The 12,219-nt window shown below is 44.9% G+C and overlaps 1 protein-coding gene across 3 annotated transcripts in view; it reads left to right on the top strand.

Moving 5' to 3' along the window:
- akap12b (A kinase (PRKA) anchor protein 12b) overlaps positions 1-12,219 on the top strand; it is a 96,525-nt gene that overhangs the window by 42,448 nt on the left and 41,858 nt on the right. Inside the window, exon 1 of one of the 3 annotated variants that reach the window (XM_068044466.1) lies at positions 1,710-1,787. The exons of the other annotated variants lie outside the window; for them this stretch is intronic. The gene's annotated coding sequence lies outside the window, so the exon portion shown is untranslated. Of the gene's footprint in view, positions 1-1,709; positions 1,788-12,219 lie in introns of those variants that run through there. 3 annotated transcript variants of the gene reach the window in all.

Here is a 12,219-nt window from a genome sequence, read left to right as displayed (position 1 = left end):
TCATACCATTATTATCATCAATTGTTGTAAAAAAAAAAAAATCATCTCGTTCACTTTCGGAAAGGAAATCCTCTGTCCTTATCTGGTCTGGCCAACATGTGCCTCCAGACCTACAGCAATGTGATTGACTCTTAGCTGCCTTCTGAAATGGCCTTGCAAGCCAGTCAGTTGTTAAGGGCAGTTAGGGATGGGCAACAAATGCTGGCATTGCCAGTGATGCCCACTTCCCATGAAAAAAAGGTAGGTTTTAAGGAGCATCTTAAAGGAAGAAAGCGAAGCAGAGAGCTTTAGGCCCGAGGCAGCTGAAATGTATGACCACCAATGGTGGAGCAATTGGGGATTCTCGAGAGGCCAGAGTTAGATGAGTGCAGATATCATGGTGGGTTGTGGTCTGCCTCTGTCGCCATTCTTGTCATTTTACATCAGATGTCTTTTTAAAATGACTGAATTAGTTTACAGAAATAAAACAGCAACAGATACAAATGGCAAAAAACAAACAAGAACAGCTGAATGATAAATTAGCAGAATGTGGAATTCATTAGACCTGTTGCTACTGTTGGAGAGTTTACAACAAAGCTTTTGAGCATATGAAACAACAATGAAGATTTCCAGAACTGGGCCAAGGCTAAATATTTATTTGTATTTGCTTCTGCCCTTTGTGGTTTTAGCTATTAGTTGGTGCTGTGCTGAGTCATGTTTCAGGTTATAGTTACAAAAAGTGGCTCTTGGAAGAAAGATGTGAGAGAGTAGAGACTTGCATCTATACAGTGCCTTTCAAGACCTCTGGGTGCCCCAGTGAAATATTTCTGAAGTGTAGTCACTGTTGCCATTAGCTGTTTAAACCCCACGATGTGGAATTCCCTTGCTAAACCTCTCTACTCCTTTAAAACACTTTTTTTTTAAAAAAAACCTTCCTTGCCCTTTTGGCACGTGTCAAATTTTGGCTAATTTATGCTCCTGTGAAGTGCCTTGGGATGTTTTCCTATACTAAAGGTGCTATATAAATGCAAGTTGTTGGTGAATGTGGTGGTGAGGAAACTGGTTACACTGAAGGTGGCTGCCAAATGTTGTGCTGATGCACTCTGTTTCACCCCTTGTTTCCCCCCCCCCCCCTCCCCCCCCCATACTATTTAGTCCCTACAGAGGTGTGTCTCATGAATGCTGTAAATTGAGATTAGATGTTGTCTTGCCCACTGACTACTGGAGCAGTTGAAGATAAGCCTGTCTAAGCATTGTATTCAAGCTCCAATATCCTTTCGTCTCCAACTGTACTTGATTGTTTGAATTGTGCTTTGTGCAGTTGCTCATGATGCAGTCTAAGGACAGGGTGCAATTGTGACAGTTGGGTTTACACGTGGGGGTGAGTCTACAATGGATCTGTAAAGGATCGTGGTATGACTGGTTTTGGGCTCACACTGCAAATACTGGCTAAACAGATTGGAAGGGAAATGAGTGTTTACAGAGAAAATACTTTGAACTTTCTAAAGAATGTAATGGGAGAAATGTCAAGTTGGTGACTTTCAACTGTGGAGTGATGTTTAATCGGGCACTAAATTGTCAAAGAGTGATTGAAGTTAACCATTGTATTCAGCTTACTATTTCAGAGTTTGCTCACCCAGGTAAAGTGTCAACTAATTTAATTACTGCAAACTACTATTTTGGATATTTGCATTTACCTCCAAAGCTCCCTTAGGCTTTGTTAAATCAGATGCTTTCCTCTGCAAAGGCAGGAGCAGGAAAGCAAGAGCTGACTTTTTGGTTCTCGAGAGAGAGAGAGAGAAAATTTGGTAAGTTTTGAGGATTTGTGCAGGGCAGAGAGTTTGGCTGATGAATGAATGTCCTGCATCTACCCTCTGTTCTGTGCTCTTCTCTAGAGAAGATGGGGAATGAGGATCCCTGAGTATGATCTCTCAATTCCCTTCAAATCCTCTGTGGTCACCTTTTTTTTCAGGTTTATCCTGTTTATTAAGATTTGTTTTGATTGTTTACGCAAGTCTCTACCAGCACAGAATGGCCTCCTGTGCTGTAAAGTTATATATTTTTTTTTAAAATCACATTGTCCCTGCAGTCTGGGGACCTCACTTGTTTATTATACAAATGTCAGAATTTAAAGAATCTAGAATGTGAAACTTTTTAAATTATTAGAAACTTTTTAAGAAACTGTCTACACATAACCTGTACTGTTTTGTATATCAGATTTAATGTACACTACCATCACTAGTGGAAGAGTGTAATTAGACCCTCCCAAGTTTACATAGGCAATCTGTTACAGTAATTTACCAGTTCAATATATTAAAGTGAATAAAACTAACTTGACAAAAGGATTGAATGAGGACTGCATGTCTTGTTCTAATTAACCCCCCCCCCCCCCCCCAAAATCCTTGACATCTTTTTTTAAATAGCACAGAATCTCTAAATTGGTGCAGAAGGAGGCCATTTGGCCCATTGTGGCTTTCCCAATGAACAATTCACTAGTGCCATTTCCCCGCCTTCTCCCCGTAACCTTGCACATTCTTCCTTTTTTTTTATTCCCTTTCGAATGCCTCGATTGAACCTGCCTCCACCACACTCTCAGGCAGTGCATTCCAGATTCTAACCACTTGCTGTGTGAAGTTTTCCTCATGTTACTTTTGCTTTTCTTGCCAGTCACCTTTAAATCTGTGCCCTTTTTGTTCACTATCCTTTCACGAGTGGGGACAGCTTAAGCTCATTAACTCTGTCCAGACCATTGATAATTTTGAATACCTCTATCAAATCGCCTCTCAGCTTTCTCTTCTCCAAGGAAAACTGTCTGAACTTCTCCAATCTGTCTTCATACCTGAAATTCCTCATTCCTGGAACCACTCTCCTAAATCTTTTCTGTACTTTCTCCAACACCTTCATATCCTTCCTAAAGTGTGGTGCCCAGAACTGGGCGCAATACTCCCGCTAAGGCTGACCTAGTGTCTTGTACAAGCTCAACATCCTTGCTCTTGTGCTCTATGTCCCTATTAATAAAGCCCAGGATACTGTTTGCTTTATTCACTGCTCTCTCAACCTGTCCTGCCACCTTCAATAACTTATGCATATATGCCCCCAGCTCCCTCTGCTCTTGTACCCTTTGTTATATTGTCTCCATGTTCTTCCTACCAAATTGAATGACTTCACATTTCTCTGCATTGAGCTTCATCTGTCCCTTGTTTGTCCATTCCTCCAACTTGGCTGTCCTTTTTGAAGTGCTAAACTATCCTCACAGTTCACGATTGTTCCAAGTTTCGTATCATCCGCAAATTTTGAAATTGTGCCCTGTACACCAAGGTCTAGGTCATACATGAGCAAGGGTCCCAACACTAACCCCTGGGGAGCACCACTACAAACCTTCCTGCAGCCTGAAGAACATCCATTAACCACTATCCTCTGCTTCCTGTCACTCCAACCAATTTCGTATCCATGTTGCTACTGTCCCTTTTTTATTTCATGAGCTATAATTTTGCTCAAGTCTGTGCTGCACTGTATCAAATGCCTTTTAGAAGTCCATGTACACCACATCAACAGTATTCCCCTCATCAACCCTCTGTACCTCTTCAAAAAAAAAAACTTTAAGTTGGTTAAACATGATTTTTCCCTAAAATATGTTCTGGCTTGCCTTAATTAACCCACATTTGTCCATGTGACTATTAATTTTGTCCTGAATTACTGTTTCTAGAAGTTTCACCATCACTGAAGTTAAACTGACTGACCTGTAGTTGCTGGGCTTATCTTTACACCCTTTTTTGAACAAGGGTGTAATATTTGCAATTCTCCAGTCCGTTGGTACTGCCCCCGAGTCTGAAGAAAACCTGGAAAATTATGGCCAATACCTCCACAATTTCCACTGTCACTTCCCTCCATATCCTTGGCTGCATCTCATCTCACCCTGATGCTTTATCAACTTTAAGTACAGAGAGCCTATCTCATACCACCTCCTTAACAATTTTAAATCCTTCTAGTGTATTAATTATCTTTTTCACCGTGAACTGTGCAGCATCTTCCTTGGTAAAGACAGATGCGAAATATTCATTTTAATACCTCAACCTTGCCCCCTACCTCCATGTGTAAATCCCCCTTTGGTTCCTAATCAGCTCTACTCCACATTTTTACCACCCTTTTACAATTTATATGCCTATGGAAGACTTTGTGATTCCCTTTTATGCTAGCTGCCAGTCTCTTCATACTCTCTCTCTTTGCTTCGCTTATTTGGTTTTTCACTTCCGCTCTGAACCTACTATATTCAGCCTGGTTCTCCATTGTCTTATCTGACATGTTTCAGACGTGTTGTGTAGTATAATGTACATCACCAGTTGAATGCCACTGGGGGCAGTTGTCTTGAGTTTTCCCTGTGCCAATATAGGCTGCACATTGAACTAGATCTGTTTTAATGCAAACCTTTTTATTAGTTTATTCAGAAATGGGATACCTTTTGAACTTGCTGAACAGTTTTTTTTTCAACAATAATTTGCATTTATTCTTTTGGGCCTCCTTATCTCGAGAGACAATGGATACGCGCCTGGAGGTGGTCAGTGGTTTGTGAAGCAGCGCCTGGAGTGGCTATAAAGGCCAATTCTAGAGTGACCGGCTCTTCCACAGGTGCTGCAGAGAAATTTGTTTGTCGGGGCTGTTGCACAGTTGGCTCTCCCCTTGCGCCTCTGTCTTTTTTCCTGCCAACTACTAAGTCTCTTCGACTCGCCACATTTTAACCCCGTCTTTATGGCTGCCCGCCAGCTCTGGCGAACGCTGGCAACTGACTCCCACGACTTGTGATCAATGTCACAGGATTTCATGTCGCGTTTGCAGACGTCTTTAAAGCGGAGACATGGATGGCCAGTGGGTCTGATACCAGTGGCGAGATCGTTGTACAATGTGTCTTTTGGGGATCCTGCCATCTTCCATGCGGCTCACATGGCCAAGCCATTTCAAGCGCCGCTGACTCAGTAGTGTGTACAAGCTGGGGATGTTGGCCGCCTCGAGGACTTCTGTGTTGGAGATACGGTCCTGCCACCTGATGCCAAGTATTCTCCGGAGGCAGCGAAGATGGAATGAATTGAGACATCACTCTTGGCTGACATACGTTGTCCAGGCCTCGCTGCCATAGAGCAAGGTAATGAGGACACAGGCCTGATACACTCAGACTTTTGTGTTCCGTGTCAGTGCGCCATTTTCCCACACTCTCTTGGCCAGTCTGGACATAGCAGTGGAAGCCTTTTCCCATGCGCTTGTTGATTTCTGCATCGAGAGACAGGTTACTGGTGATAGTTGAGCCTAGGTAGGTGAACTCTTGAACCACTTCCAGAGCGTGGTCGCCAATATTGATGGATGGAGCATTTCTGACATCCTGCCCCATGATGTTCGTTTTCTTGAGACTGATGGTTAGGCCAAATTCATTGCAGGCAGCCGCAAACCGGTCGATGAGACTCTGCAGGCACTCTTCCGTGTGAGATGTTAAAGCAGCATTGGAGGAGTTCCCTGATGAGGACTTTCCGTACTTTGGACTTCGCTCTTTGACGGGCAAGGCTGAACAACCTGCCCCCTGATCTTGTGTGGAGGAAAATTCCTTCTTCAGAGGACTTGAATGCATGTGAAAGCAGCAGGGAGAAGAAAATCCCAAAAAGTGTGGGTGCGCGAACACAGCCCTGTTTCACGCCACTCAGGATAGGAAAGGGCTCTGAGGAGGAGCCACCATGTTGAATTGTGCCTTTCATATTGTCATGGAATGAGGTGATGATACTTAGTAGCTTTGGGCATCCAATCTTTTCTAGTAGTCTGAAGAGACCACATCTGCTGACGAGGTCAAAGGTTTTGGTGAGATCAATGAAAGCAATGTAGAGGGGCATCTGTTGTTCACAGCATTTCTCCTGTATCTGACGAAGGGAGAACAGCAGGTCAACGGTCGATCTCTCTGCACGAAAGCCACACTGTGCCTCAGGGTAGACGCGCTCGGCCAGCTTCTGGAGCCTGTTCAGAGCGACTCGAGCAAAGACTTTCCCCACAATGCTGAGCAGGGAGATTCCACGGTAGTTGTTGCCATCACCGCGGTCACCTTTGTTTTTATAGAGGGTGATGATATTGGCATTGCGTATGTCCTGTGGTACTGCTCCCTCGTCCCAGCACAGGCATAGCAGTTCATGTAGTGCTGAGAGTATAGCAGGCTTGGCACTCTTGATTATTTCAGGGGTAATGCTGTCCTTCCCAGGGGCTTTTCCACTGGCTAGAGAATCAATGGCATCACTGAGTTCTGATTTGGGTGGCTGTATGTCCAGCTCATCTTTGACTGGTAGAGGCTGGGCTGCATTGAGGGCAGTCTCAGTGACAGTATTCTCCCTGGAGTACAGTTCTAGGTAGTGCTCAACCCAGCGGTCCATTTGTTTGTGTTGGTCAGTGATTTATGTCCCCTGATTTAGATTTGAGGGGGACGATCTTCTTGATGGTTGGCCCAAGAGCTCTCTTAATGCCATCATACATTCCTCTGATGTTTCCGGTGTCTGAGGCCAGCTGAATATGACTGCGTAGGTGTTGCCAGTAGTCGTTTGCGCAGCGCCTGGCTGTTCTTTGTGCAGTGCTTCTGGCTGCTTTAAGTGCTGCGGATGTTAAATCGCTGGGGGCTTTCTTGTAGTTCAACAGTGCAATGCGCTTAGCGGCTATGACAGGTTCCTGCTCTTTGAGATTGAAACCAGTTTGCATTTCTCTTTGCACTTTTGCCGTAGGTGGTCAAAGCTGACTCATAGATGGCGTCTCTGATGTGGGCCCACTTGGTCTCAGCAGCCCCTGTGGGAGTGTTTTGAAGGGCTGTTACAAGTGAATTTAGAAATTTTTGTAACAGCTGTGGGTGAGAAATTCTGCTCGTGTTGATGCGCGGGTGGCCCTTCTGCTTTGAATGATGCAACTTCTTTGGTCTGAGTCTAACCTTGCACACCTGGAGGTGGTCATTGGTTTGTGAAGCAGCACCTGGAGTGGCTATAAAGGCCAATTCTAGAGTGACAGGCTCTTCCACAGGTGCTGCAGAGAAATTTGTTTGTCGGGGCTGTTGCACAGTTGGCTCTCCCCTTGCGCCTCTGTCTTTTTTCCTGCCAACTACTAATTTGCATTTATATAGTGTCTTTAACTGTAGTAAAACATCCCAAGGTTCTTCACAGCATTTAAGACAAAATTTGATGCCAAGTCACAAGGAGAAATTGAGATAGGTGACCAAAAGTTTGGTCAGTGGTAAGTTTTAAAGTGTGTGTGCCTTAAAGGAAATCTAGAGTTGTAGGAGGTTAGAGATGAGGCGGGGCAAGACTCTGAACTAATGAGTAGATTGTAAGCTGATTGGAAAATAATTTGTCCTCCTGTATCATCCTTTCGCTGTTTGTCTATTGTGTCCAGTAGTGTATTTGGTCACATATGCTACCTACAATATTAAGCCAAATAAATTGAATGCACAGCTTCATAGGAATGATATTGGAGCCATGGAAATGAGACGATGAAGATTTCTTGGAAAGATGCTGCAATGAGAGGGTCAAGTTAGAACAAAATGCTGAAATACTGCAGCTTTCTCTATTGGGACACAGAAGGTTTAATTGGGAGGTGGTATTCTCAGAGGTTTGGAAAAGTTTTGAAAGGACTGATAGTGGTAGCAAGTGTTTAGGGTATATTATTTGGGGATTTTTGTAAGAGAAACAAAGGGGGTAGTTGAAATTTCTGAACAAGCAGTCTTTTACATTGAGGGGCTATTGACACAAGACAAATCGTTTAAGAAGTTGAAGGATTATTAAAAAAAGATGCAGGGAAATGGGATTAAAGGTAAGACTTGCATTTGTATAGTGTCTTGCACAACCTCGGGACATCCTAAAGCACTTCAGCCTCACTAAGTTTGATAATGTAGGAAACACAGCAGCCAATTTGCATACTACAAAGTCCCACAATCAGCAATGACATTTTCAGATAATTTTGTCTAGTAATGTTGGTTGAGGGATAAATATTGGCCGGGACACCGGAGAGCAGCTGCCTGCACTTCCTCTTGGGAGGGCAAATAGGGCCTTGTTTTAATGTCTAATTGGAAATGCAGCACTTCCTCAGTATTGCACTGGAGTGTTAGCCTAGGTTATGTGCTCAAGTCTTGAGTAAGATGTGAACCCACAGCCTTCTGACTTGGCGAGAGTTCCACACACTGAGGCACAGCTGAGTTATAGTAGAGCTGGAATCAATGGGCTGAATGGCTGGCTCCTGCAACTGTATCTCTGAATCTCCCATCTCATGTAGTTAATTATACAGATCTAAATTTTCATCCTTTTCAAGATCACTCTTAACCTTTTGTACTCTAACCAGCATTGAGCTTCGTGGCCCTTTAGCCCTCCTGATCCTTGGCCTCCCAGCTCTCACTATAGACTTTTTTTTTATCCTTCTAGTTGAGTTCACTGAATTTGAGCCTGGTGGTCTTTGTCAGGTGTGGATGGGCTGAAGCTCATCCACCTGCTTGTGGTCAGAGAGCCATGGTGGCCAAAGGCAGCCGATTCCACGTGTCTGCTGGTTGAGAAGCCCCTGAGCAGATTGCTAGTGCATGCCACGTTTATATAGCTGCCCATTGTACAGATTTTTCATAGAACCACAGACCTCCAGAGCACGGGAAGAGGCCGTTCAGCTCATGAAACCTGCGGCAATACTTTTTATTTATTTAGAGATACAGCACTGAAACAGGCCCTTCGGCCCACCGAGTCTGTGCCGACCAACAACCACTCATTTATACTAACCCTACAGTAATCCCATATTCCCTACCACCTACCTACACTAGGGGCAATTTATAATGACCAATTTACCTATCACCTGCAAGTCTTTGGCTGTGGGTGGAAACCGGAGCACCCGGCGGAAACCAACCTTTGAGCAAACCAATCCCACAAACTGGTTACGTTCATGTATACCCTGCATCACTGTACACAGACATCTCCAAGCCCTGGAGAGATATCACCAGCGTAGCCTTTGCAAGATCCTGCAAATTCAGTGGCAGGACAGGCGCTCCAATATCAGTGTCCTCTCTCAGGCCAACATCCCCAGTATTGAGACACTGGTCAAGGCTAGTCAGTTATGCTGGGCGGGCCACATCATCCGCATGCCTGACGCAAGACTCCCAAAATAAGCTTTCTACTCCGAGCTCCGTCATGGCAAGAGGCTACCAGGAGGGCAGAGGAAACGCAACAAGGATATCCTTAAAGCCTCCCTGAAAAAATGGGACATCTCCACCGATTCGTGGGAATCTCTTGCCCGAGACTGCCCAAAGTGGAGAAGCATCCGTGAAGGTGGCAGCCAGTTCACGCAACGTCGACATGCCCAGGCAGCGACCAAGATCAAATAGCGGAAGGAGCACTCGGAAATTCAAGCATCCCATTCACTCGTCTCACCAAACCCCACCTGTGGCAGAATGTGCAGATCCAGAATTGGACTATTCAGTCATCCAACGACCCACAATTCTGGAGTGGAAGAAAGTTATCTTCGTTCCTGAGGGACTGCCTAAGAAGATGATATTATTGGAATGTTACTGGACCAGTAATCCATAGGCCTGGACTGATGATGCAGAGAATGAGTGTTTGAAAATAAAAGATCTGCCCTAAAGTGTGGCTACCTGACCAGACCCGATGACGTCCGGTTTGGGGGTCTCTTCTAGGGCCAGCATTCGGGGTCGGGACGGGCTGGAAGTGGTCAGTGCTGCCTTGCTCTGGGAAGTAATCTTCAAATGAGCATTCAGGACATCATGGTGGGAAACGGGCAGTCTGGACACCGCATTCTGCAGTGAAGCCTGGCTACCCGACTACGTACGTCGGGCATTTAAAAAAAATTAAAGAACTCTGGCTTGGGTCAGGTTCGGGTTGGCTGTTGTCGGGTCGGGTTTTAATTGTATACCCGCGCCAGACGTTAATCTGCTATTCAGTAAAAGTGGCCATGAAACTGTCCGTTTGCAGTAAAAACGCAACTGGTTCACCAATGTCCTTCCTTTGGGAAGGAAACCTGTCTTTACTTGGTCTGGCCTATATGTGACTCCAGACCCCCACCAGCTCTTAACTGCCCTCTGAAGTCACCCAGCCAGCTAATCTGTATCCAGGACAACTAGGGATGGGCAATAAATTCTGGCCTTGCTAGCAGTGTCCACATTCCAAGAATACATTCAGGACGAGATCATCCTCCGCTTCAAATATTTATTCAATCTTCCCCTCAAAAGATGAAATGGCTTCTGACTCTGCCACTCAAGTAAGAGATTTGCCATCTCTCTTTCCTGATTCATCAAATAACTGATCAGTTATTTGTCGCATATCAGTGCAGGCGACTAGATGTCCTGTGTGCCTTTGAGGCAGATTGCAAATAGTGAATATGCCAACCTTATCAATAATCAGGAGTCTGGATGTCTGGATATCCCTGCATTTAAAAGGAAATTCTTTTCTTTGGAATCAGGCACTCAAAGTCCAGTGGCCCCTGAGGGTTTTGCTAGCTCTCTATCTTAAAACCCACCTAAACAATGGGCATTACCACACTCTGCAGACTGCTGATTGTGTCATTGCATTCAGTCTGGCTGGACGGTCAAGCATCGTCTCGGCCAGCTGCTGCCCTGCCCTCCTGTCTTGTGTCCTGGGCTTTCTGTATAAAGGGGCTTCTGTTAATAGATTCACTCTTTGAAGTGTTTCTGTCACCCTCTTCTGGAGAGAGAGATAGACCTGAGCTGCAAGAAGCAGCACGCTGAATTAAAACCTTACTGTTGGGTTATAATTGCACTGTTTTGAGCAATCAAAATGCAAGGCTACTGAAGCAAACACTGGACTTGGTTCTTGCAAAGAAAACAGTGTTCAAACCGGCATTGCTGTGCCTGTGATTAAATAAAGCCCCAACTTGTGTAACTCCACCTATTTGGTTTAGAAGTTGGTATATAGTTGATGCCTTCAGTCGAAGATATAAATTTAGTGGGAGTACATTAAGCAGTAAGAGTTTGTGTAACCCAAGCTACATGCATGTTCTGTTTTATATTGGATTCTGTATTAGTGAGCTAGTTTCCTGCTGATTATGATGTCCTGGTTGAATTTCTGTTGGGGGACTTGTAGCCCCAATCTCTCCTGGATTTTCCAAGCTTGCCACAGTTCTACAGAGATACAATAAAGAACAGTACAGCACAGGAACAGGCCATTCGGCCCTCCAAGCCAGCACCGATCTTGATGCCTGCCTAAACTAAAACCTTCTGTACTTCCGGGGACCGTATCCCTCTATTCCCATCCTATTTATATTTTTCAAGATGCCTCTTAAACGTCACTATCATACCTGCTTCCACCACCTCCCCTGGCAGCAAGTTCCAGGCACTCTCCACCCTCTGTGTAAAGAACTTGCCTCGCACGTCCCATCTAAACTTTACCCCTCGCACCTTAAACCTATGTCCCCTAGTAACTGACTGTTCTACTCTGGGGAAAAAGCTTCTGACTATCCACTCTGTCCATGCCGCTCATAACTTGGTAATCCTCTATCATGTCGCCCCTCCACCTCCGTCGTTCCAGTGAAAACAATCCGAGTTTATCCAACCTCTCCTCATAGCTAATGCCCTCCAGACCAGGCAACATCCTGGTAAACCTCTTCTGTACCCTCTCCAAAGCCTCCACGTCCTTCTGGTAGTGTGGCGACCAGAATTGCATGCAATATTCTAAGTGTGGCCTAACTAAAGTTCTGCACAGCTGCAGCATGACTTGCCAATTTTTATACTCTATGCCCCGACCGATGAAGGCAAGCATGCCGTATGCCTTCTTGACTACCTTATCCACGTGCGTTGCCACTTTGTGACCTGTACGCCCAGATCTCTCTGTCTGTCAATACTCCTAAGGGTTCTGCCATTTACTGTATACTTCCCACCTGCATTACCTCACATTTGTTCGGATTAAACTCCATCTGTCATTTCTCCGCCCAAGTCTCCAACCGATCTATATCCTGCTGTATCCTCTGACAATCCTCATCACTATCCGCAGCTCCACCAACCTTTGTGTCGTCCGCAAACTTACTAATCAGACCAGCTACATTTTCCTCCAAATCATTTATATATACTACAAACAACAAAGGTCCCAGCACTGATCCCACTAGTCACAGCCCTCCATTCAGAAAAGCACCCTTCCACTTCTACCCTCTGTCTTCTATGACTGAGCCAGTTCTGTATCCATTTTGCCAGCTCACCTCTGATCCTGTGTGACTTCATCTTTTGTACCAGTCTGC

This window comes from Heterodontus francisci, chromosome 13 (assembly GCF_036365525.1).
Source record: "Heterodontus francisci isolate sHetFra1 chromosome 13, sHetFra1.hap1, whole genome shotgun sequence".
NCBI lineage: Eukaryota > Metazoa > Chordata > Chondrichthyes > Heterodontiformes > Heterodontidae > Heterodontus > Heterodontus francisci.
The sequence above is the reverse complement of the archived record's forward strand: the minus strand, read 5'-3'. Positions and strand labels throughout refer to the sequence as shown.